Here is a 27,655-nt window from a genome sequence, read left to right as displayed (position 1 = left end):
CTATAACCTCTATTTCTCATCTCACTCAATCCGAGAGGAAAATGTCTACATGGTCTCACCTTACCTACATCCCTCATAATTTTTCATACTTCAATACAGGGAATGAAGTCCAGACCTTTCCAACCTTTCCTTGTAGCTCAGGTCCTCAAGTCCCAGCAACATCCTTACAGATTTTCTTTGCACTGCTTCAGGCTTGTTGGTACCTTTCCTGCAGGTGGATGACTAAAGTACACACAATACACCAAATTCAGCCTCACCAATGTTTTGTACAACTCAATATAACCTGACAATTTGTGTGTTCATTGTTCGGATTTATGAAGGCCAATGTGCTATATGAAGGGGTAGAAGCCAAAAAACTCATCATATCTATACAGCCTCATTGTGCCCACTGTTTTTTTTTCCCCCATATTTCTCTTGGATCTGAAACAATATTGTAGAAACAGTTCTGAAGACAGGTTTCACCTGAAGCCATAATACACTTTCTCTCCTCATCTGCTGCCTGACCTGGTGAATATTCTCAGTCACATTTTTGTTAAATTCAGTTTTCAAGCATCTACATCATTTTGTGTATATTCTCCAGCAAAACACTTTCACTGGAAAGGGAGCAGAGGAATTTGACAAGGAAGTTAACATGGTTTGATAATTTTATCTGGGAGGACCGATTACATCAGATGGAATTATATTTTGTGAATCAGAGGCACCTGAGGAAAATTGAGGTCATGGAGTTAGAGTCAAACAGTATTGAAACTGGCCCTTCGGCCCATCTGGTCAATGCTGTCCCATGTTCCCATCTAAACTAGTACCATTTGCTTCATATTCCTCCAAAGTTTTCCTATCCATGTACCATCCCAACAATCTTTTAAATGTTGTCAATGTGTCTGCCTTAACTACTTCATCTGGCACTCAATTCATATGACTATCCTTTAGATTAAAAAAAAATGTATAAAACTATGAATGGCCCACACAGAGTGGGAATTACAACTTGTTTATTTTGTCGCACGTACTGAGATAGTGATAAAGATCACATTTCAAGTTGTTCATGCAGTAAATTTCACAACATCAGTACACTGGGACAGCATGGCTGTGTAGCGGTTAGCATAAAAATATTACAGCACCAGCGATTACCACTTAGGGTTTGATTCGAGTCACAGCCTGAAGGGAGTTTGCACATTCTCCCCGTAATCAAGTGGCTTTTCGCTGGATGCTCAGGTTTCCCTCCACATTCCAAATATGGATGTGTAGCGGTAAAACCAAAACAAAACCATGGCCACCGTTGGTGACCCTACGGACTTGTTGTACTTGCATGACACATCCCCCAGCTCCTGTAATGATTGCTCTAAAAGTCAAGAATATGTATTTTGATCCTTTATTAGCAATTAGCAAACATATAATCTTGAAGTGATAAAACTTAAGCGTTACTGAGTGGTCAGCAAAAGATACGACATTTGCCGGTCCCCACACCACAATGAACAAAGGGTGAAGACATAACTTTCCCCTTTGATTTTCCCACACCCCATCTCATGTGACTAGTTAACATAATAAACATAATAAAATGCACAATGCAGAATACAGTGCATTTAGGGAACAGATGCATGGCTCCTACAGTACATTTAGGGTTAGTAGGTTGTGGACATGCTCTGTTGGTGACATTTGAAGGCTGCACAGCATGATCTCGCTGCTTTGATTTGACGCAAATGATTGCATTTCACTAAATGCTTCAGTGCTTTGATATACATGTGAGAAATAAAGCTAATCTTTCATCTTTGTAGTACAGGGGAAAAGCAATAATAGAAAACGGAATACAGTGCTACAAATGCACATAGTGTGATACAAGTTTGACAGTAAGGTGACAAAGCCATGACAATGTAGATTGTCAAGTCAAAAGTTGATCAATAATTTACAAAGGTCCATTCAAGAGTCTGATAACAGTGGGATAAAAGCTTTTGTTGAGCCTGGTGGTGATGTTTTCAATCTTTTATAATTTCCCCAAATGGAAGGGGAGAAGGGTGAATATCCAGAATGGGTGTGTCATGGTCCGGATCGGGGTCCCTTTAAATTTACCTTGTTTATGTTACAATCCGGACCGTTGATTCCCTGTTTTCCCGTGTCCCTCGGCTTTGGTGATTAGAGGCAATTAACGCGCGGCTGAACCGGTAGTTTATAGTCTCTGGCTTTCAGCCGTTCGACGCGGGAGCATCTGCAAAGTCATCAAAGGTACGTTGTCCCGATGTCATCTGGCCAGAGCAAGCCTTGTCTCTGCTGAAGCGAGTGCCAGTAATTCGCCCTTCCTCACCGGAGCCACTCTGTCCAGTTACCTCGCCGAAGCGAACCTGCAAAGTTTCCTCATCAAGGTGGGTCCGTTAGTTAACCCACCAGAGAGAATCAGGAGCCGCTGTCTACTGTTCCTGGGCCGAGTCGAGAGCTAGCCACTACCCGGAGGCTCTAAGTCAAGTCCCAGCTCTGGTAGCATTCAAGTACCAAGTCAAGTCCTGTCTCTGGCGGCATTCAAGTACCAAGTCAAGTCCTGGCCCTGGCAGCAATCAAGTACCAAGTCAAGTCCTGGCCCTGGCGGCTTTCAAGTACCAAGTCAAGTCCTGGCCCTGGCGGCTTTCAAGTACCAAGTCAAGTCCTGTTCCTGACGGCATTCAAGTACTAAGACAAGTCCTGGCCCTGGCGGCTTCCCAGTTCTGAGTCAAGTCCTGGCCCTGGCGGTCTGTGATTCCTGTCCTACCCCCCTGTCTGAATCCCTTCTCTGCCCCTCTCACCCCTAGCCCTTGTCTGCAGCCCTCGCCTGCACTTCAGTCTAGTTCTATCGCTGGAGCTAGACAGGTACTGTCTGGTGTGCTTTTGTGTTGGTCTTGTCTTGTCTTCACCTCCGTGGGGTAAGTCAGGCCGTCTTGCCGTTGCCCCACGGGGGGTCATGTCTTGTCTTGTCTGGTCCTCACCTCCATGGGGTAAGTCTGGCCGTGTTGCTGTTGCCCTGCGGGGGATCATGTCTTGTCTTGTCTTGTCCTCGCCTCCATGGGGTAAGTCAGGCCATCTTGCCGTTGCCCCGCGGGGTGTCATGAGTCCCGGCCCTATGTCCTGTACCCAAGAAGGGGTCCCGGCTCTCTGTTCTGTGTGTGATTCCCGGCCCTATGTCCTGTACCCAAGGAGGGGGTCCCAACTCTGTGTTCTGTGTATGTGTCCCTGGTTCCGTGTACCTGCTCTCCCGAGACCGAGGCTCTGTTTTCTATGTTCCTCCTCTCCTTAGCCCATGTCATGTCCATGCCTGGTTCTGGGGTCCGAGCCTGAGGCAAGACACAGGTACTGGGTCCTTGCCCAGTCTCTAACTTGGAGTCCATACCCTAGCCTCTCCATGTCCCCTCTAGTTCTGGGAGCCGATTCCGAGTCCAAGCCCAGACCCTTGGTCCCAGCCTAGTCGTAGTCCTAAGTCCTTGTCCAGTTCGCTACTCCTGCTCCTGCCTAGCTGTCCTGGTATCGAACAATAAACTAAATATAAGTAACCTCACAAGATGTGTCTTGCATTTGGGTCCACCTTGCTCCCAATGGCCCCGCCAGTGTGACAGAACGCTCTCGTCAAACATGGACCCAGCAGACACAAACTGTTTTTCCAAACTCTTGTCAGCCTGAAAGTCAAGGTGTTGTTGTTTTGTTTTGTCCGCCGGCCAAATCCCCCTTCACCCACCCAGGTCATCGATAATACAAGCAAATCTGTTGGTCACCTGAAGGCTCCCATTGGGAGGGGGGTACTGTCATGGTCCGGATTGGGGTCCCTTTAAATTTACCTTGTTTATGTTACGATCCGGACCATTGATTCCCTGTTTTCCCGTGTCCCTCGGTTTTGGTGATTAGAGGCAATTAACGCTCTGCTGAACTGGTAGGTTATAGTCTCCGGCTTTTAGTGGTTTGGCGCGGGAGTGTCTGCAAAGTCATCAAAGGTACGGTATGCCGATGTAATCTGGCCAGAGCAAGCCGAGTCTCTGCCGAAGCGAGTGCCGGTAATTCGCCTTTCCTCACCGGAGCCACCCTGTCCAGTTACCTCGCCGAAGCAAGCCTGCAAAGTTTCCTTATCAAGGTGGGTCCGTCAGTTAACCCATTGGAGAGAATCAGGAGCCGCTGTCTACTGTTCGTGGGCTGAGTCGAGAGCTCACCACTACCCAGAGGCTCCAAGTCATGTCCTGGCTCCAGCAGCATTCAAGCACAAGTCAAGTCCTATCCCTGGCGGCATTTAAGTACAAAGTCAAGTCCTGGCCCTGGCGGCCTCCACGTACCAAGTCAAGTCCTGGCCCTGGTGGCATTCAAGTACCAATTCAAGTCCTGGTCCTAGCGGTATTCAAGTACCAAGTCGAGTCCTGGCCCTGGTGGCTTCCCAGTTCCGAGTCAAGTCCTGGCCCTGGCGGTCTGTGATTCTTGTCCTACCCCACTGTCTGAATCCCTTCTCTGCCCTTCTCGCCTCTAGCCCTCGTCTGCAGCCCTCGCCTGCACTTCGGTCTAGTTCTATCGCCGGAGCTAGATAGGTACTGTCTGGTGTGCTTTTGTGTTGGTCTTGTCTTGCCCTCACCTCCATGGGGTAAGTCAGGCCATTTTGCCGTTACACCACAGGGGGGTCATGTCTTGTCTTGTCCAGTCCTTGCCTCTGTGGGGTAAGTCTGGCCATCTTGCCGCTGCCCCGTGGAGTGTCATGAGTCCCGGCTCTATGTCCTGTACCCAAGGAGGGGTCCCAGCTCTCTGTTCTGTGTGTGAGTCCCGTCCCTATGTCCTGTACCCAAGGAGGGACCCCGACTCTGTGTTCTGTGTATGTGTCTGTGGTTTCACATACCTGCTCTCCCGAGACGGAGGCTCTGTTTGCCATGTTCCTCCTCTCCCTAGCTCATGTCATGTCCATGCCTGGTTCTGGGGTCCGAGCCCGAGGCAAGACCCAGGTACTGGGTCCTTGCCCAGTCTCGGGCTCAGAGTCCATCCCCTAGCCTCTTCATGTCTCCTCTAGTTCTGGGAGCCGATTCCGAGTCCAAGGCCAGACCCTTGGTCCCAGCCTAGTCGTAGACCTGAGTCCTTGACCAGTTTGCTCCTCCTGCTCCTGCCTTGCTCTCCTGGTATCGAACAATAAACTAAATCTAAGTAACCTCACAAGATGTGTCTTGCATTTGGGTCCACCCTTGCTCCCAATGCCCCACCATTGTGACAGGGTGAGGTCTTGATTATGCTAGCTACTTTTCCGAGGTGGCAAGAAGCCGGCGGTCAAAAGAGTTAAAAGCTCCATTTCCCTTCACAGTGAAGTTAAAACATGAGATATAGATTTCAAATAATTAATCAAAGGATTAAAGGAATAAGAAGGAGTACGATTATGTTCACCCACAGGGGTTTAAAACTCACTTCTGAATCAAGCAGAGAGAGAAGGGCTCATCAGGGCCAGATGGTCGGCATCCCAGAGTGCTTAAGGAAGTGGCCCAAGAAATAGTGGATGCATTAGTGATAATTTTTCAAAACTCGTTAGATTCTGGACTAGTTCCTGAGGATTGGAGGGTGGCTAATGTAACCCCACTTTTTAAAAAAGGAGGGAGAGAGAAACCGGGGAATTATAGGCCGGTTAGCCTAACGTCGGTGGTGGGGAAACTGCTGGAGTCAGTTATCAAGGATGTGATAACAGCAAATTTGGAAAGCGGTGAAATGATCTGACAAAGTCAGCATGGATTTGTGAAAGGAAAATCATGTCTGACGAATCTCATTGAATTTTTTGAGGATGTAACTAGTAGAGTGGATAGGGGAGAACCAGTGGATGTGGTATATTTGGATTTTCAAAAGGCTTTTGAAAAGGTCCCACATAGGAGATTAGTGTGCAAACTTAAAGCACACGGTATTGGGGGTAAGGTATTGGTGTGGGTGGAGAATTGGTTAGCAGACAGGAAGCAAAGAGTGGGAATAAACGGGACCTTTTCAGAATGGCAGGCGGTGACTAGTGGGGTACCGCAAGGCTCAGTGCTGGGACCCCAGTTGTTTACAATATATATTAATGACTTGGATGAGGGAATTAAATGCAGCATCTCCAAGTTTGCGGATGACACGAAGCTGGGTGGCAGTGTTAGCAGTGAGGAGGATGCTAAGAGGATGCAGGGTGACTTGGATAGGTTGGGTGAGTGGGCAAACTCATGGCAGATGCAATTTAATGTGGATAAATGTGAAGTTATCCACTTTGGTGGCAAAAATAGGAAAACAGATTATTATCTGAATGGTGGCCGATTAGGAAAAGGGGAGGTGCAACGAGACCTGGGTGTCATTATACACCAGTCATTGAAAGTGGGCATGCAGGTACAGCAGGCGGTGAAAAAGGCGAACGGTATGCTGGCATTTATAGCGAGAGGATTCGAGTACAGGAGCAGGGAGGTACTACTGCAGTTGTACAAGGCCTTGGTGAGACCACACCTGGAGTATTGTGTGCAGTTTTGGTCCCCTAATCTGAGGAAAGACAGATTTGCCATAGAGGGAGTACAAAGAAGGTTCACCAGATTGATTCCTGGGATGGCAGGTCTTTCATATGAAGAAAGACTGGATGAACTGGGCTTGTACTCGTTGGAATTTAGAAGATTGAGGGGGGATCTGATTGAAACGTATAAGATCCTAAAGGGATTGGACAGGCTAGATGCGGGAAGATTGTTCCCGATGTTGGGGAGGTCTAGAACGAGGGGTCACAGTTTGAGGATAGAGGGGAAGCCTTTTAGGACCGAGGTTAGGAAAAACTTCTTCACACAGAGAGTGGTGAATCTGTGGAATTCTCTGCCACAGCAAACTGTTGAGGCCAGTTCATTAGCTATGTTTAAAAGGAAGTTAGATATGGCCCTTGTGGCTACAGGGGTCAGGGGGTATGGAGGGAAGGCTGGGTTCTGAGTTGGATGATCAGCCATGATCATAATAAATGGCGGTGCAAGCTCGAAGGGCCGAATGGCCTACTCCTGCACCTATTTTCTATGTTTCTATGTTTCTATGTTTCTATCACATTCTAGAGTTCTTGGATGTTTGCTTGAAGAGCTGACACCCAGTGTCAGCAGGTGCAATTAAGCCTCCTTTGAGTCAAAGATTCTTGGACAACTCTAAATAACTTTACATTCCATATTGAAACCATTTAAAGATAGATTTTTAAGCAATTTCTTGACACTTCATAACTATCTATTGGATCCAAGTACGCTATCTCCCCTCGTTCTTTCCAGTGGAGATGAAGGAGCTCTACTTGTCCACTTTCATCTGTAGATACTGCCTGACTCGTTGAGTTCCTCCAGCTTCTTTGTTTGTTTCTGTTGGGATCCAAGTGGCATTCTCGCCAAACATATCAAATCACACTAAAACTAATGTAAAGAAAATATTACAATGGGCTTATACCATTTAGAAAAAGAAGTTATTACTTTGCACTGAGAGCTTGAATATCAAAGTTGATGCTCAGCAATTTTTTTCCAAAGCTTCAGAAATGCAATAGGCTTAAATGATTGATGAATTGAACATTCAAGTCAAGGTTTACACATCAGTATTCAACAGGAACAATTTTGCAACTTAGGTGGAATAGAAAGACCTATTGACCACAGATGTACAAAATAATTGCAGCTGACCCTCTCTTTTAACATAATGTTCAAAGTTCAAAGTAAAGTTATCATCAAGGTGCATATATGTCACCATATAGACCCCTGAGATTAATTTTCTTGCAGGCATACTCAATAAATCTATAGTAGAATAATAGTAATAATAGAACCAATGAAAAACTGCACCATCTTGGGCATTCAACAAGTGTGCAAAATTCAACAAAAAATATGCAACTACAAAAAGAAAGAAATAATAATAAATAAATAAGCAATAAATATCAAGAAGATGAGATGAAGAGTCCTTGAAAGTGAGTCCATAGGTTGTAGGAATATTTCAATGATATGGGCAAGTAAAGTTGAATGAAGTTCTCCTGTTTGGTTCAAGAGCCTGATGTTTGAGAGGTAATAACTGTTCCTGAATCTGGTAGCATGGGCCCATCAGTCTATCTATTGATCGAGTCTTTAGAATAAATACAGCACAAAATTTCAATAGTGGAAGTACAAACATTGTTACCCAAGCATGTGTTGGAAACTATTCTCTCAGGGCCCAGGGTTGGTTTATGCTCTACTAAATGAATTACAGCCTTAATCAAATTATTAATTATAATCACTTTTATAATTGCCCTTATTAGAAAAGTGTTAAGGATTTTCAACTAATGTCTTGCAGTGCTTCTGTTCTCTAAAAATAGAATGATAAATTTTAACAGAATCATTTGCAAAGCAAATTTTTGCAAAATTTAACAATTTGGATTTATATAGTGCCTTTAAGGGAGTAAAATATATTCACAGACACAATTGACAGACCATATCAAGAGACATTAGAAAGGATGATCAAATCCTTAGTCAGAAGGATAGATTTTAAGGACTGTTTCATAAGGGAAGATAGAGCAGAAATGGAGTATAAGGGAATAATAAGCATGAGAAATTCTGCAGAATCTGGAATTCTAGAATGGCACACACAAAATGCTTGAGGGACTCAGCCGGTCAAGAGGCATCTATTAAAATGAATAGACAGTTGATGTTTCCAGTTGACTCCTTCCTAAGGAAAAAAATTGGCTTCTGTGTAGGGGTGAAAGATACTGGAGGTGCACAAGAGGCCAAAATTAGGCTGCAGCTGTGTCAGAAGCCACGTAAGTCTCTAAGCACAGCATACGAAGAATTTAATGGCTCTGGGCCTGTAAGCACTGGAGTTTAGAAGAATGAGGGGGGGATCTTGTTGAAACTTAATGAATATTGAAAAGTCTAGATAGAGTGCGCATGGAGAGGATGTTTCCTATAGTGGGGGAGTCTAGGACCGGAAGGCACGGGCTCAGAATAGAAGGACAATCCTTGAGAGCAGAGATGAGGAGGAATTTCTTTAGCTAGATAGTCTTGAATCTGTGGAATTCATTGCCGTACACCAGCTGTGGCCAAATCATTGGGAATATTTAAAGCAGAAGATGATAGGCTCTTGATTAATAAGAGTATCAAAGGCTACTGGGAGAAGGCATGAGAATGGACTTGAGCGGGATAATAAATCAGTCATGATGAAATGCTTGGAGCAGACTCGATGAGCCAAATGACCTAATTCTCCTTTATCTGATGGTCTTATGACCTAGGAGTGTTACTTGCCATGTCAAAGAAAGAACAGTAGATTTCCAGATGAATGGGGAAGGTAACTGTCCAGGAGAGTCTTGAGAGAGAGACACACACAGAGAGACAGATACAACATTTTTGTTTGCAAACCCGATGTTGTATTGAAAGGGAGCTCACAAAGAAGCTTTTGAAGTGTAAGAGAGGTCGAGGACAGAGATAGAACATAGAACATGGAATAGTACTACGCAGTACAGACACTTAAACCCGGCCTCCCATATAACCCGCCACCTTAAATTCTTCCATATACCTGTCTAGTAGTCTCTTAAATTTCACTAGCATATCTGCCTCCACCACTGACTCAGGCAGTGCATTCCACGCACCAACCACTCTCCGAGTAAAAAACCTTCCTCCAATATCCCCCTTCAACTTCCCACCCCTTACCTTAAAGCCATATCCTCTTATATTCAGCAGTGGTGCCCTGGGGAAGAAGTGCTGGCTGTCCACTCTATCTATTCCTCTTAATATATTGAATACCTCTATCATGTCTCCTCTCATTCTTCTTCTCTACAGAGAGTAAAGCCTTAGCTCCCTTAATCTCTGATCATAATGCATACTCTCTAAACCAGGCAGCATCCTGGTAAATCTCCTCTGTACCTTTTCCAATGCTTCCACATCCTTCCTATAGTGAGGCGACCAGAACTGGACACAGTACTCCAAGTGTGGCCTCACCAGATTTTTATAGATGTCTTTGATAGGGTAAATCTGGTGTGACCATGGGGATAAACTGCAGACAGGCTTATCTGATTGAGCATTGAATAGGAGCTGCTACAGAGTGTGGACTTAAACAATAGAACGAGTAATTTATTGCAGAGAGTAAATAAATGCACTTGGTACTGAGTTAAAATTGAACGATTGTTACTGGATGCTTCATATTGGAATGTGGATGAAAGGATTCACTTTAACTTTTTTGCCATTTTAGCATTAATTTTGGGAAGGTAGTGAAAATATCCAGACCACTCTCTGCTTCCATTCTGAAATAAAGCACAGACGCTCTTGATATCATTATCACTAGTCAGACATAATGGTTCTGCATAGGAGGCGAAAGAATAAGACCAAAATGACACACATCATGTCTGTGAAAGAAAAGCAGTTAAACTAACTACTTCATATAAATATTTTAGCAACACACACCAGCAATTTCCATTTCTAAAGGCACTTAAGAGGTAATTTTCTGAAGGGCAAGAAAGTGCTTAATGAAATTACAGAATATTGGAGTCTGGTTATGGGAAAGTATTACAAATATACTGTATCATTGCAAAACAATTCACTCATTCAGCCTGCTGACACAAACGAGAATTTAATGCCCCTTACACTGGGATAGGCAGACAAAGTAGATCTGAAATAGGAAAATATTACCGTTCTTCATGTCCAGGAGATAACCATTTTAGAATGTGCCTTCTCAGCTTCCAATATTTCCAATTCAAGTATTAAATTTTCTGCTTATGTGAAGCATCATGATGGAAAGCAAAAGACAAGCTCAGATACATACAAGGATACCACCAGAGCTCTTGTGATTATATATATCCAGAATGTGAGAAAATGGGCATTATAAGAAAAAAAAGCTGCCCAATGTGCTTATTGGGAGAGACAATAAATATCTAAATGGCTTGGTTGTGGGGTGTGGTAGGTTCAGAGTAACTGAGTGCTAGTGTTGAAGGTGACAGCGCAGATTACCATGAGGAGTCAGAAAGCTGTAGGGAGAGTGTTCCTACAGTGGTTAAATTACTGAGGCAAGTAACATGGACCTGAACTCGAGTGAAACAAATTCATGTCCTCCATTGTGCTCGTGGATATTTTATGCAGCTAGAAAATTCAGAGATGGAAATTAAAAGCTGTTTATGGTAATAGTACCACAAAGATACTGGACTGTTGTAACATCATCTTGAAAAGAACCTCCACTGTCCTTATCTGAACTGTCCCAAATATAACTCCAGGTACACAAGAATGTGATTGTCTCTTTATTTCCTCATAAGCCACTCAGCTGCATCATAACTGGTACATTAATGAATGCAACATTTTAAAGAAGTGCATTACCACTAATTTTACTTTTTTTTTAAATTTTATTTTTATTTGGATAAGGAGTTCACAATTATCATGTACTTTTTTCACACATATAACCTTTTCCATTTTTTTATATGTATAAAACTACAATTATTTATACATTCTTAAGTACACATTGAGATGATATAAAAGCAAAATAAACATTTAAATAGATAATTACGTACTGTGGTAAATCTAACCTATTAGGCTAAGTAATGAAATTAGTTGTTAAGAAAAATGGTGATAATAGTTTCCATACAACCCTTCTGGACCATTTCCACTGGTCCAAAATGTTGCATACAAGCCTATAGACCAACCATTGTAGGTGTTTATATCCCAATTTGTTCGTGCTTGTTCCTGCCCGCAGACATAATTATCCAATCCCTATGTACTTATTTACCTAATTTTTTTCATTTTTTTTTATCCCTTTCCCAAATCTTTCCCTTTACTTGTGATAATTCTCTATTTTCCAAAAGAAAACAACAAACATTTAGACTAGGGGTGCTTACGTTAGCAATATTACTGTGTTGATGAGAAGAGCAATATAAATCATTAGGAGAGTCATCTAAAGTCTGCTCGCATTGGGGTTATATATTCAATCCATTTATTCCAGATTTGATAAAATGTTTCTTTTTGAGTTCTCAGGGAGTAGGTCAACTTTTCCATTTTAAATATCTCCAAGATAATTTCGTACCAATCTTCTAATGTAGGTGGTATTGCATTTAGCCATTTTCTAGTGATTGATTTCTTACTTGCCGCTAAGAGGGCCTGCAGCAACTTTATATCTTCCTTCTGTTCAAGGAACAATACATGCCCCAAATAGAGCGTCTCAAAGTTCAGAGGTATCTGGGACCTAAGTACCTTAACTAATGTTCTATGAATACCTTCCCAAAATAGAGTTAATTTAGGGCAATCCCAGAAAATATGAAAATGATTTGCCTCCTTGGAGCCGCACCTTCTCCAACACATCACATTTGTATCTTTATATTTTTCCTGATATGGGGTCTTGAAGTATCTTATAATGTTTTTCCAACAATGTTCCTACCTCTCATTTATAGATAAAAGAGTATTACAAAGTTTCCAAATCCTACAGGACAAACATGGCCTAGAACATAATGACTTTTTTAGGTACCTTCAAATACGAAACTATGTTAACCAGAGTTGTAGATATACAGACCTATCAACAGTAGAATTAGAATTTTTCAAGATTCTGAATTCGGCTTGCAGTTTAATACCTAGTAAATCAGTTTCTCGCCTATATAATGCACTCTCCCATGCTAAAAATGTAAATACACTGTATATTAAAGAGAAGTGGGAGAAATAAGCGGGGTTGGTACTTTCAGAGGAGGCTTGGGGGAAAATCAGCAGCTTTCAATGGTCCTCGACTAATTCTTTGACTTGGAGAGAACATTGTTGGAAAAACATTATAAGATACCACTAATTTTTCAAAGATAATTAGGAATGGGCAATAAATATATCATGTGTTAGAAACAACAACATCATAATAAATTGTACAAATAAAAAAGGTGTTATATTTGGCCCCTTGGGCCTATACTATAAGATCAGGGCTGCACTATTAATGATCTCATGTCATTAGGAATTATCACTAGAATATCATTGTTGGGATACACTGATTGTTCCTCGGGCTATTTTCTATTTCTTCGTAAGCACAAAATCTTCGAAGTCACATGAAATATTGTATCATTTCTTAATGCATGTATTACTAAATGACAATAAAAGAGGACTGCATGTCCTCATAATCTAATCTAATCTAATCTAATCTAATCTAAATATTTGCATTACTTTAGTAAAGGAGGTTCACATAATGATGCCAGAAGTGAGAGGATTCAGCCTGTCCTTGTTCAGCTACATAAACACCACAGCTAAGAAGGTTCACCAATGCCTCCACTTCCTCAGCAGGCCAAAAGGTTTAGCAATAGCCCTGTCAACTCTTGTCAACCTTATTGAAGCACGTAGAAAATATTCTGACTGCATGCATAATGACTTTGTAGGGTGACTGCTCTGCGGGTGATCACAAGAAACTGCAGAGAGTTGTGGACACATCTCAGCACGTCACAGAAACGGCTGCCCCTCTATACTTCCCATTGCCTCAGTAAAGCAGCCAGCAAATTCAAACACCCCATTCACCCCAGACATTCTCTTTTCTCTCCTCTTCTATTGGGCAGAAGATACAAAAGCCTGAAAGCATCAGGTAAAATAATAGTGTTCACATTGCAATTATAAGACTAGTAAATGGTGCAGTCAGTGGTGGAGGCAGATACACTAGTGAAGTTTAAGAGACTACTAGACAGGTATATGGAGGAATTTAAGGTGGGCGCTCATATGGGAGGCAGGGTTTGAGGGTCGGCACAACATTGTGGGCTGAAGCACCTGTACTGGGCTGTACTATTCTATGTTCTATGTTCTATGTTCTAAATGGTTCCCTAATAAAATAAAATGGACTCCTAACCTCACTCTCTACCTCGTTATGATCTTACATCTTATTGGTTATCTACATCACACTTACTTTGCAGTTGTCACAATTTATTCTGCATTGTTATTGTTCTACCTTCTTCTACCTCAATGTACAATGTATTAATCTGATAGGTAGGAAGAGTATGTAAGTCAAGCTTTCCACTGCATCTCAGTAAGTGACAATAATCAACTTATTCCAATAGATGTTTGGAATATTATTCTTACAGCAAGTAAGGTTAAAGGAAACCAACTGAAAAATTAAATAGGGGTTTGCTACACGACACCAGGAAAAATTTTGTCCTTCTGAAAATGAGTCAATGAGTAATGGACACAATCTGAAGTATTGGGAAAGGATTAGAAGGAAGTGCTTCTCTGCGTAGGTGGGTCACTGAGAATTGCAATGAACTACCTGAAAATGTGACAAAAGCCAAATCAGTTGGAACTTTAACAAACTAAATTGGTCACAATCTTGAAAGGGAACACATTTTAAGGTTATAGGGAAAAATTATTGAATGAATACTTTGTTCCAAACTCAGGTCAGGCAGAAAATGCTGAATCACTCCTTTTTTTTTTACTGAAGATGGTTACCAGAATCAGAATCTGAATCAGGTTTATTATCACCGGCATGTGACGTGAAATTTGTTAATTTAGCAGCATCAGTTCAATGCAATACATAATCTAGCAGGAAGAGAAAAGAAATAACAAATAAAATAAAACATAATAAATAAACAAGTAGATTAATTATTTATATTGAACGTATTATTAAAATATGCAAAAACAGAAATACTGTATATTAAAAAGTGAGGTAGTGTCCAAAGCTTCAATGTCCATTTAGGAAACGGATGACAGAGGGGAAGAAGTTGTTCCTGAATCGCTGACTGTGTGCCTTCAAGCTTCTGTATCTCCTACCTGATGGTAACAGTGAGAAAAGGACATGCCCTGGGTGCTCGAGGTCTTTAATAATGGACGCTGCCTTTCTGAGACACCGCTCCCTGAAGGTGTCCTGGGTACTTTGTAGGCTAGTGCCCAAGATGAAGCTGACTAGATTTACAAACTTCTGCAGCTTCTCTCGGTCCTGAGCAGTAGCCCCTCCATACCAGCCAGTGATGCAGCCTGTCAAAATGCTCTCCACGGTACAATTATAGAAGTTTTTGAGTGTACTTGTTGACATACCAAATCGCTTCAAACTTCTAATGACGTATAGCTGCTGTCTTGCCTTCTTTATGACTACATCAATGTGTTGCATCAATGGTTAGATCCTCAGAGATCTTGACACACAGGAACTTGAAGCTGCTCACTCTCTCCATTTCTGATCCCTCTATGAGGATTGGTATGTGTTCCTTCGTCTTACCCTTCCTGGAGTCCACAATCAGCTCTTTTGTCTTACTGATGTTGAGTGCCAGCTTGTTGCTGTGGCACCATTCCACTAGTTGGCATATCTCACTCCTGTACACCCTCTCGTCACCACCTGAGATTCTTCCAACAATGGTTGTATCGTCAGCAAATTTGTAGATGGCATTTGAGCTATGCCTAGTCACACAGTCATGTGTATACAGAGAGTAGAGCAGTGGGCTAAGCACACATCCCTGAGGTGCGCTAGTGTTTATCGTCAGCGAAGAGGATATGTTATCACCAATCCACACAGACTGTGGTCTTCCGGTTAGGGAGTCAAGGATCCAATTACAGAGGGAGGTACAGAGGCCCAAGTTCTGCAACTGCTCAATCAGGATTGTGGGAATGATGGTATTAAATGCTGAGCTATAGTCGATGAACAGCATCCTGACATAGGTGCTTGTGTTGTCTAGGTAGTCTAAAGCTGTGTGAAGAGCCATGGAGATTGCGTCTGCTGATGATCTATTGTGATGATAGGCAAATTGTAATGCATCCAGGTTCTTGCTGAGGCAGGAGTTCAGTCTAGTCATAACCAACCTCTCAAAGCATTTCATCACTGTGGATGTGAGTGCTACTCATATTTATGTTCCTATAAATGTGATTCTAGGTTTGAAGATGATAAATTGTGTTTGTATTCTCCCCCAAGAAAATAAAAAAAAAAGAAACAGATAAAATAACTTTTAAAAACTTGGACAGCTTACAGATATATCTGAATATAAAATGAAAGGGACAGTTTTATTTAAATAGCAGTATTAGAGTAGGTCATTTCTATAGATCTCTCTGTAGTTAATATGTCTTCTGAGGTGTCCTAAGATTAGCTCTGAAAATACTTTATGGAATGAAATGTATAAATAATGATTTTTTAAACAATGGACTAATTAAAGTATTTCAAACGCTGTATGGATTATTAAACCAAATGACCATAATATGTAGGAGCAGAAATAGGCCCTTTGGGCCTTTGAGTCTGTTCCAACATTTTATCATAGTTTTATTTTTCTTCTCAGCCCCGGTCTCCTACCTTCCCCCCAAATCCATTCAAGCCCTGACTAAACAAGAATCTATCAACCTCTGCTTTAAACATATATAAAGACTTGGTCTCCACAGCTGCCTGTGGCAACAAATTCAAAGATTTACCACTCTCTGGCTAAGGATTAGTGATCTTCTTGAAGATACAAAGCAAAGGGAGAGTTAATTGCTTAATGAAAATATTTTCAGTTGTCTACTATTCTTTATTAATCTTAATGCAGAATCTGACATACTTGAACAAGAGTTAAATACTTGTATTACAATTCATATACCAGAACTAATCTTGTTATAGATAAGTGTTTCGATACTACAGTGTTATTGCAACTAAAACCCTGTTTGTTTTCTACTGGCAAATTATTTGAGTATTAGGATGTGCTTCATAAGACAAAAAAAGTCTTGATGTTGTATTTTGTACATTTTCTGCCTTGCTACCACAATCGTTAAAGACCATTAAGCAGATGAGAAGACCGACTTCTAAAAGGAGCCATATTAATTCTTAGGATCAGGACATCGATCGAGTTGTGAAGCAAAATAGAAGCAATTTTGACTGATGTGAGAGCAGAGTAACACTGATTCTGGAAAAAATGAAAGTTTGTACATTAGAGCTGAAATTCCAAAACAGCCTCCATTGCTAAACACTGCAATGCATTAATATATACTGTATGCAACACTCTGCAATGTATTATGAACAAGATTGATGGCTGGCAATTTTCACAGAAGAATGACTTCAGGCTGTGTGAGGATATGGTACAAAACATCGAGTTTATGAGTCTTATAACAGCAGGGTAGAAGCTGTCACTTTTCCTGGTGGTACACGGTTTCAGGCTTTTGTATCTTCTGCCCAAAGGAAAGGGGAGAAAACAGAATACTGGCTATTTTACTGAGGTAGCGAGAAGTACAGTGCCTTTAAAAAGTGTACAGCTCCCATAACTATTTTCACTTTTTTTTGTTTAATTTTCTAAATTTAAAATATATTGAAATAGGAATTTTTGAGGTAATCTACAAAACATTGGGCATCATGTCACGTCAAAAGAAAAATTCCATAATCTGTCAACAATTGACTAAAAGTCAAAAACCAAAATTGTGAGGCTGATCTACATTTTGGTGGTGCGTTTTCAGGCCAATTGAAGGATTTGTCGCTTAGCTGTCTCCAGGGACTATCAGTGAGGTTTGCTACACTGGACTCTGTAGTTTTTTCCTTAGGGAAAAGGGTGGACTCTGTAGTTCACCAGCTGATGTGTTTCTGCTTTTCGGTCGCCCCTGATCTTAAACTGATTAGACATCCCTGGTAAGATCTCGAGGTTGCTGTTCATGGCGGTTCCCCAACTAACCTGGCACAGCTTGATTAATTTTGCAAAGAGGAATGGAGAAACATCGTGCAAAGCTAATAGAGACTGATTCAAAATGACTACTGTACTGGCTGTAATAGCCGCTAGAGCTGGTTTAGCTAAGTACTGAACAAAGGGGGATGAATGCTTTTGAACTGCTGACATTTCAGTTTTTGAATGTTTCCTTTCTTATGCTTTACAATTCTCCCTGGTTTTTTTTGACTCTGCTGTGGGAAAAAAAAAGGAGCATGTGATTCACAAATACAAATTATCAGTTAAATCGATCAAAATCCCTGGTTGGAGTACATTTATGTGAACAGGGCGTTGCGGGACTGAATACTTTTTCAAGGCACTGTGTAGAGTCCATAGACAGAAGGTTGGTTTCTGTGATGTGCTGAGATGAGTCCACAACTCTGCAGGTTCATGTGGTCACACGCAGAGCAGTTGCCATACCAATCCATTACTCATCCAGTCAGAGTACTTTCTACGGTGCATCAATAAAGTTAGCAAAGGCCAGTGGGGCTAATGCTAAACTTCTTTGGCCTCCTGAGGAAGTAGAGGCGTTGGTGAGCTTCCTTGGCTGTGGTGTCAACATAGTTGGACAAGGGCTGGGTGAAGTTTAACTATCGAACTTGGCTGGCAGCAAAACATGATGTAACATTATGAAATATGTTATCAGAAATTACTTTAACAGTATTATTTTTTATTTATATTTACACATTTATTCTCCTTTTGCACATTGGTTATTTGATAGTCTCGGTTTGTGTGTAGTTTCTTATTGATTCTATTGTATTTATTTGATCTACTGTAAATGCATGTAAGAAAATGAATTTCAAAGTGGAATATGTTGGCATCTACCTGCTTTGATAATAAGTGTATTTTGAACTTTTGAAGTCAACAAAATTTAATACCATGCTAATAAACGTGTACACTTGCCATGAAATCTGGCTACTTTTGGAAGGAAATGTTCATGAATCCTTAACATTCTGGCAGAACATGCAAATATTACTTTGTTTTAGTTCCCCTTCCAAAGCAAAGGTCATCTTATTAAATACTTCCATCAGCTTAAATTTTACCAGCAGCTCACCCCCTGTCCTCTCATTACAAGAACTGCAATCTACTTCTTTCAAATAGACATCCTCTCAGTTCTACTTGTAAACAAAATGCCTATCTTCTCTAATAACTAGAATATATAACATAGAACAATACAGCACAGGAACAGAATATTCGACCCACTACATTGTTCCATAAGACCATAAGACAAAGGAGCAGAAGTCGGCTTTTGGGCCCATCGAGTCTTCTCTGCCATTTTATCATGAGCTGATCCATTCTCCCATTTAGTCCCACTTCCCCGCCTTCTCACCATAACCTTTGATGCCCTGGCTACTCGGATATCTATCAATCTCTGCCTTAAATACACCCAATGACTTGGCCTCCACTGCTGCCCGTGGCAACAAATTCCATAGATTCACCACCCTCTGGCTAAAAAAATTTCTTCGCATTTCTGTTCTGAATGGGCGCCCTTCAATCCTTAAGTCATACCCTCTCATACTAGACTCCCCCATCATGGGAAAAAACTTTGCCACATCCACTCTGTCCATGCCTTTCAACATTCAAAATGTTTCTATGAGGTCTTCCCTCATTCTTCTAAACTCCAAGGAATACAGTCCAAGAGCAGACAGATGTTCCTCTTATGTTAACCCTCTCATTCCCGGAATCATTCTAGTGATGAATCTTCTCTGTACCCTCTCCAACGTCAGCACATCCTTTCTTAAATAAGGATTTCCCAACCAGCTAAAAATTAAATTAAAAAAAAACAAAAACTAATTCCTCCTACCTATGAAGCCACACTCAGGTTGGAGGAGAAGTCCAGAACGAGGAGTCACAGTTTGAGGATAGAGGGGAAGCCTTTTAGGACCAAGATTAGGAAAAACTTCTTCACACAGAGAGTGGTGAATCTGTGGAATTCTCTGCCACAGCAAACTGTTGAGGCCAGTTCATTGGCTATGTTTAAGAGGGAGTTAGATATGGCCCTTGTGGCTACAGGGGTCAGGGGGTATGGAGGGAAGGCTGGGGCGGGGTTCTGAGTTGGATGATCAGCCATGATCATAATAAATGGCGGTGCAGGCTCGAAGGGCTGAATGGCCTACTCCTGCACCTATTTTCTATGTTTCTATGTTTCTATAACTGTATGCAATACTTCAGATGTGGCCGAACCAGAGTTTTATGAAGTTGCAACATAACTTCTTGACTTTTGTTCTCAATACCTGGACTAATGAAAGCAAGTATAAGACTTCTTAACTACCCTATTGATCTGTAGCCACTTTCATGGAGATATGAACTTGGACCCTAGGATCTCTTTGCTCAGCAACACTGTTATGGCTTTTACCCTTAACAGTGTACTGTCTTCATGCATTTGATACTTCCACATCCTTTGGTATCATATGGAGACCAGGATAGCTCACAGTCATCTAAATGGACTTACCAAAAATCAGTGCAAGTGTAAATGGCGCAAACACAAGGAATTCTGCAGATGATAGAAATTCAAGCAACACACATCAAAGTTGCTGGTGAACGCAGCAGGCCAGGCAGCATCTCTAGGAAGAGGTACAGTCAATGTTTCGGGCCGAGACCATTCGTCATGACTAACTGAAAGAAGAGCTAGTAAGAGATTTGAAAGTGGGAGGGGGAGCGGGAGATCCAAAATGATAGGAGAAGACAGGAGGGGGAGGGATGGAGCCAAGAGCTGGACAGGTGATTGGCAAAAGGGATATGAGAGGATCATGGGACAGGAGGCCCAGGGAGAAAGAAAAGGGGGAGGGGAGAAACCCGCAGGATGGGTAAGGGGTATAGTGAGAGGGACAGGGGGAGAAAAGAGAGAGAGAGAGAGGAAGAATGTTTGTATATAAATAAATAACGGATGGGGTACGAGGGGGAGGTGGGGCATTAGCGGCAGTTTGAGAAGTCAATGTTCATGCCATCAGGTTGGAGGCTACCCAGACGGAATATAAGGTGGTGTTCCTCCAACCTGAATGTGGCTTCATCTTTACAGAAGAGGAGGCCGTGGATAGACATATCAGAATGGGAATTGGACATGGAATTAAAATGTATGGCCTCTGGGAGATCCTGCTTTCTCTGGTGGACAGAGCGTAGGTGTTCAGCGAAACAATGTCCCAGTGTGCGTTGGGTCTCGCCAATATATAGAAGGCCACATCGGGAGCACCAGACGTAGTATATCACCCCAGCCAAATCACAGGTGAAGTGTTGCCTCACCTGGAAGGACTGTCTGGGGCCCTGAATGGTGGTAAGTGAGGAAGTGTAAGGGCACGTGTAGCACTTGTTCCGCTTACAAGGATAAATGAACTTTTCTGCATTCCAGACCAATCCTTCCATAAGACCAAGGAGCAGAATTAGGCTTTTTGACCCATTAAGTTTGCTCCACCATTCTATCATGGCTGATTTATTAACCCTCTCAATGCCATTCTCCTGATTTCCCCCTATAACATTTGATGCCGTGACTAATCCGGGATCTATCAAACTCCGTTTTAAGTATACCCAATGACTTGAATCCACGGTCATCTGTGGCGATGAGTTCTATCTATTCACTACTCTCTAGGTAAAGAAATTCCTCCTCTTCTACTTTAAAGAAATTCTGGGGCTGTGCCATTTGGCCTGAGACTCCCTTCACTATAGGAAACATCTTCTTCACATCCAACCTATCTAGATCTTTAAATATTCAGTTTGTTTCAATAATATTCCCCCTCATACTTTGAAACCCTGGCAATGATCTTTGCATCATCAATGGGGACAGGAGAGATTCCAGAGGATTGGAAGGTTGTGGATGTTGTTCCATTATTCAAGAAAGGGTGTAGAGATATACCGGGAAATTATAGACCAGTGAATCTTACTTCAGTGGTTGGTAAGTTGATGGAGAAGATCCTGAGAGGCAGGATTTATGAACATTTGGAGAGGCAGAATATGATTAGGAATAGTCAGCATGGCTTTGTGAAAGGCAGGTTGTGCCTCATGAGCCTGATTTAATTTTTGGGGATGTGACTAAACACATTGATGAAGGTAGAGCCATAGATGTAGTGTATATGGATTTCAGCAAGGCTTTTGATAAGGCTTATTAAGAAAGTAAGGAGGCATGGGATCTGAGGAGACATTGCTTTGTGGATCCAGAACTGGCTTGCCTACAGAAAGCAAAGAGTGATTTTAGATGGGTCATATTCTACATGGAGTTCGGTGACTAGTGGAGTGCCTCAGGGATCTGTTATGGGACCCCTACTCTTCGTGATTTTTAGAAATGACCTGGATGAAGAAATGGAGGGATGGGTTAGTAAATTTGCTGATGACACGAAGGTTGGAGGTGATGTGGATTGTGCGGAGGACTGTCAGAGGTTACAGTGGGACATTGATAGGATGCAAAACTGGGCTGAGAATTGGCAAATGGAGTTCAACCCAGATAAGTGTGAGGTGGTTCATTTTGGTAGGACAAATATAATGGCAGAATATAGTATTAATGGTAGGACTCTTGGCAGTGTGGAGGATCAGAGGGATCATGGGGTCTGAGTCCACAGGACACTCAAAGCTGCTGCACAGGTTGACTCTGTGGTTAAGAAAGCATTAGCCTTCATCAATTGTGGGATCGTGTTTAGGAGCTGAGAGGTAATGTTGCAGCTATATAGGACCCTGGTCAGACCTCACTTAGAGTACTGTGTTCATTTCTGGTCACCTCACTACAGGAAGGATGTGGAATCCATAGAATGGATGCAGAGGAGATTTACAAGGATGTTGCCTGGATTCGGGAGCATGCCTTATGAGAATAGGTTGAGTGAACTCGGCCTATTTTCCTTGGGGCAACTGAGAATGAGAAGTGACCTGACAGAGGTGTATAAGATGCATTGATCATGTGGATAATCAGAGGCTTTTTCCCAGGGCTGAAATGGCTAACATGAGAGGGCACAGTTTTAAGGTGCTTGGAAGTTCGTACAGAAGAGATGTCAGGGGTAAGTTTTTTACGCAGAGAGCGGTGAGTGCGTGGAATGGGCTGCCGTTGACGTTGCTGGATTTGAATACGAAAGGGTGTTTTAAGAGACTCCTAGACAGGTACATGGAGCTCAGAAAATAGAGGGCTATGGGTAACCCTAGGTAATTTCTAAGGTAAGAACATGTTTGGCACAGCTTTGTGGGCTGAAGGGCTTGTATTGTGCTGTGGGTTTTCTGTGTTTCTATGTTTCTATATCTTGTTTAGCAACCTCATGTTTGGCAACTTGTCAAGGGCATTCTGAGAATCCAAGTAAACAACATCCATCAATCCTCCTTTATCTGCCATGCTTTTTATTTCATCAAAGAATTGCATTAGATTTGTCAGGCAATACTCCCCCTTAAGGATACCACTCTGACTTTGGCCTATTTAATCATGTGCTTCCAAGTACCCAGAAACCTTATCCTTAATAATGGACTCCAACACCTTCTGAACCACTGGTTAGTTTAACTGGCCTATACTTTTTTTTTTTCTTTTGTCTCCTTACCTTCCATGAATGAGTCCCAATACTTAAACATGCCACTATTTTAATGACTTTATTGTCTTTTTATATGTAATTTGATCCCTGTACACTTCACTACTGATCTTCCTGTTCATTGGCATAATGGGATTACCTCCATCACAATGACTACAGTGATTCAAGAAGAGTTCTAACCATCTCTTTTGCAGGGATAGGCAATAGATGTCAGTTGTGTCACTGTTTCCCTATGAATATTGATGAACAGTGAATGTGTAATACAGGAGCCGGTATTGGTCACCTTGCATTTCAAGCATACACCATCACACAATGAGATCATGTATACATGGACTTCCATCCTACATTTGTATTTTGCTAAGGCACAGAAGGTGGCCATTTAAATCATCAAGTCTGTGCTGGAATTCAGCACAGAGTCACGGAGTTATACAACACAGAAACAGTCCCTTCGTGTCAACCATCCAAATTTCCTTGCCGAGCTATTTCTATTTGCCTGTGTCTGGCCATATCCCTGTAAAATTTAACTGTCCATGTGCCCTTCCAGATGCCTTGTAATTGTATCCACCTCTTCCATTTCCTCTGGCTGCTTGCTCCACATACCCCAACCCCCTGTGAAAAACTTGCCCCTTGCAACTCCCTTTATTTTATCCTCTCACCTCAAATCTATGCCCTCTTGTTTTAGACTTCCTATCCTGGGAGAAAGTGTATGCATTCTCCTTACCTATTTGCCTGCTCCACACCCTATGGTATTTATATGCCTCTGAGGTGAACCCTTTAATCTTCTACATTCCAGGAAAAGTAGCCCCAGACTGTCTGGTATCTCTTCAAGCCTTACTCTCCCAACAGCATCCTTTTGAATCTTCCCTACACCCTTTCCAGCAGCTTAATTACATCCTTCCTATAGCTGTGTAACCAGACCTGCACACAATACTCCAAGTGTGGTCTCACCAATATCTTGCACAGTTCATAGTCTCGACACTTTTATTCACATAATTACTTCCTAGTTACCTACTCCCTCATGTTTGCTTATTAACTCTCCGCCCCCTTGATTCTCCTGCCAACCACCTTCATTAAGGGGTGATTTAAAATAGCCAACTATTCACCAGCACATCCTTGGGAAGCAGGTGACATGAGCAGACAGAGAAATTCACTGTGATAGGGAGAACGTGCAATGTCCACATGGAAAGTAACTGGGGCCACTACTCAATCAACATCACAGGTGGTGTGAGGAACCAACTGTTGGACCATTGATGCTCCCTATTTCCCATTCCCAATGTTCTTTGGTTCAGTAGGTCGCAAGTAATTTAACGATTCAAGTTTTGCATAAAGTCATCAACTGAGTGAACATAGCTCTACTACAGGTGACAGAATTCCAAAGGTTTCCAAGATGCTGAAGAATTTCTGTAATCCTAGCGCCACTGAGCAAGTGTTGGTCCTCCAGCAGCTGATACCTTGTACTAAAATTATGGTCTCAAGAACTAAACTCTTGACTGAAGGAAATTGCGTATAGCACCTCAACTCTTTGAGGTTAGATCTTTCAGCGAGGTAACTTCTCAACTCCATTCTATGATCTATACATTTACCCCTTGCATTTCACCTCTTTGTGGTTGCAGTACCTGCTGTCTATATTTTTTACAGGAGCATCAAAACTAAAACCACAAGGCTACTAAACAGCTTCCTCCCACAGGCAGTCAGACTGCTAAATAGGTGCTCTACCTGACTCTGCTTTTGGACACTTTTAACTCATACTGGACACTTATAACTTGATTTTAACTGACATATGGCTGTTGTGTTTTACTACTTATTGTTATGTTTATTATTTAGTGTTGCGTTAGTTATGTTATGATCGCACTGCTCTTGGGAAAGGCTGTGTCATTCTGCCCTGCAGAGCTGATGTACGGTTAGAATGACAATAAAATTTTTGAATCTTGAATCTTGAATCTATATGGTGCATTGTAGCAACTTGCAAAAGCTTTTATAACTTGCAAATAGCATTCAGGATAGCAGCTTCCCATTGGTTTCCTTCCAATTCACATAGGACTTGGAAATATGCTGTCACTCCTAAAGCATTGTTGAGTCTTAATCCTGGTATCCCTATACCATCAGCACTGAAAGAATGCCTTATTTACACAAAATGTAGCAGTTCAAAAGGTTCAAAGATTCAAAGTACATTTATTATCCAAGTATGTATACATCATACAACTTTGAGATTCGCCTCTACTTCCTGAAGACACTGAGGTCCTTTGGAGTATGCAGGCCTCTCCTTCACATATTCTACCAGTCTGTTGTTGCCAGCACAATCTTCTTTGCGGTGGTGTGCAGGGGCAATGGCATCAAAACTGGTAATGCCAACAGGCTCAATAAACTGATTAGAATGGCTGGTTCTGTTATAGGAGTCCATCTGGACACACTGGTGGCCATTGAAGAACAAAGGACCCTATGGAAAATCCTGGCAATTCTGGACAATGTTTCTCACCCTCTGCATGCCACCTTGGGTGAACAGAGGAGCACATTTAGTGATAGATTCTGGAAACTACACTGCTCCAAAGAGTGCTATATGAGGTCATTCTTACCCTCAGCCATAACGAGTCAAATTATAGCTGGGGAAATGATGATTCCCTCCTGTTAGACTGTTTGAGGTAACTTTTTTTTTATTCTTTCTTACTTCTCTTCTAATATTTGTATATTTGTGTATCCGTGAACTTATAATGCTACTGTAACACTGTAATTTCGTTTGGGATCAAGAAAGTATCTGTCTATCTAACACGCAGCCACAAAACAAAGAGATCCAAATGAACTCATATAAGAAAAAAACGTCGAACACCAATGTGCAGAGAGAAAAAAAGCACATCATGCCAATAAAAAATAAAATAACCCATATAAAAAAAGACCATCATTGACCCAATTTGCAGAAGTCCGGAAGAGAGTCCCATAGTTCAGCGTAGAGCCGAGTACACCTCGTTGGGCAATGATCGGAACAGGTATGCCCTTCGCCTCGGGCCCCACCACCTTGAACTCTTCAGTCTGGCTTGGCACCTAAATCAACATCAGATTCAATTGCATTGATACACTCTGTGGCCTGGACCCTTCCACCTCGATTCAGCCTGCAACTGACACTTCTGATTCGGCATGGTGCTTACAGTAAACAACAAATAATGGCATTAGCAGTGATGTAAATACCACATACTTTTATGTCGTAAACCTTTCTTCATAGCACCCATTCTGATTGTAGGAAATAATCTAACAAACTACTCACATGGACGTCTACCATTCCTGATGTGAGAGGATCTAATACCCTAAACTTCCATTGTTACTCATCAATTTGCATATTACTTCTGTACTCTAAATCCTTTGCAATAAAGGCTGAATATGTAATTTGTTGTTTTGTACCACCATCTTAACTTAGGATTCATGTACAGAGAAACTCAGATCTCTCTGAATGCCACTGTTTAGATGTCACTCAAGTCTTACTGAAATATTCTGCTTTTTTTTTACTAAATCAGCTAATTAACGTACAATTCCAGATTTACATCCACCACCGATTTGCCTGTTTAGCAAGTCCATCTTTAGCCATTGGTAGTGCTTTGCATTCTCCTCACTCTTTACCCTTGCACCTAGCTTTGGATCAGCAGCAAACTTGGATGTGTTACTCTGGCATCCTCATCTAAGTGAGTGATTTTCTTTAAAGAGAGAATGCTTAGCTGGAGGATAACCAAACAGTTCCTTATCGGCAAAAGCCAGCTGTGCAGAGTCCAGTGTGGAAAATCAACATAGATCCTCTTCTCCAGTTTAATACATGATTGGAATTAATTTTCTTTGTTGAAAAATCATTTAACCTTCAGGCTCGTATTCTGCAACTAATGAACTCAGTTATGAGCATTACCTATAATACACCATTTTTAGCCACAGAGTAAATGCATGGTAAATTACTGAATCTCCAAATATGAATTTGATTGCTCACCAGCAGATAAAATACTTTATCTGATAACTGTCACAATTATGAGAGATTAATATTCAATGTGTAATTTTAACTGCTGAAAGTTGATTGTGAGTGAATGAGCATTTAGTAATAGAACACAGGAATTTTATTCCCTTGCCATTACTGTAAGTCTATCCCTACTTAATTATATTAAGAACCAGTAGTTTTGTAAAGCAGCAAACATATTGAAAGTAAAATGCTACAGATACTTGAAACCTAAAAAGAGAAAGTGCTGGACATACTCAGCGGATGAGGTACCAGTTGAGGAGAGTGAGGCAATAAAAATGTTTCAGATCCATGAATTTTCATTAGAAAAATGGAGGAAGTTAGAAATGAAGATCAAAGGAAACCGCAGACGCTGGGAAAAAGAAACCTCAACAGGTCCGGAGTTGTGAGCTTTCGTCAATGCTTCATCAATTCTGATGAAGGCTTGCAGATCTGCAATGTGGACTATTTCTCTGCCCACAGATGCAGCATGTCTGTAGCAGTAAAGTTAGAAATGTAACAGTTTCTTCTATCTGCAGAGGAAAGTAGGAAAGATAGCGAGAGGAGAAGGAAAGATCTGTTAAGGGATGGACTCCAAGAGAGGCTGAGGGACTTACCAGGGGTGATTGATAAGTTCATGGCCTAGGTAGAAGGAGTCAATTTTAGAAAACCTAGGACATTTATTTTTTCAACATAGTCCCCTCC

The sequence above is a fragment of the Mobula hypostoma genome, chromosome 5 (genome assembly GCF_963921235.1).
Source record: "Mobula hypostoma chromosome 5, sMobHyp1.1, whole genome shotgun sequence".
NCBI classification, from domain to species: domain Eukaryota; kingdom Metazoa; phylum Chordata; class Chondrichthyes; order Myliobatiformes; family Myliobatidae; genus Mobula; species Mobula hypostoma.
This window is presented reverse-complemented; position numbering follows the sequence as displayed.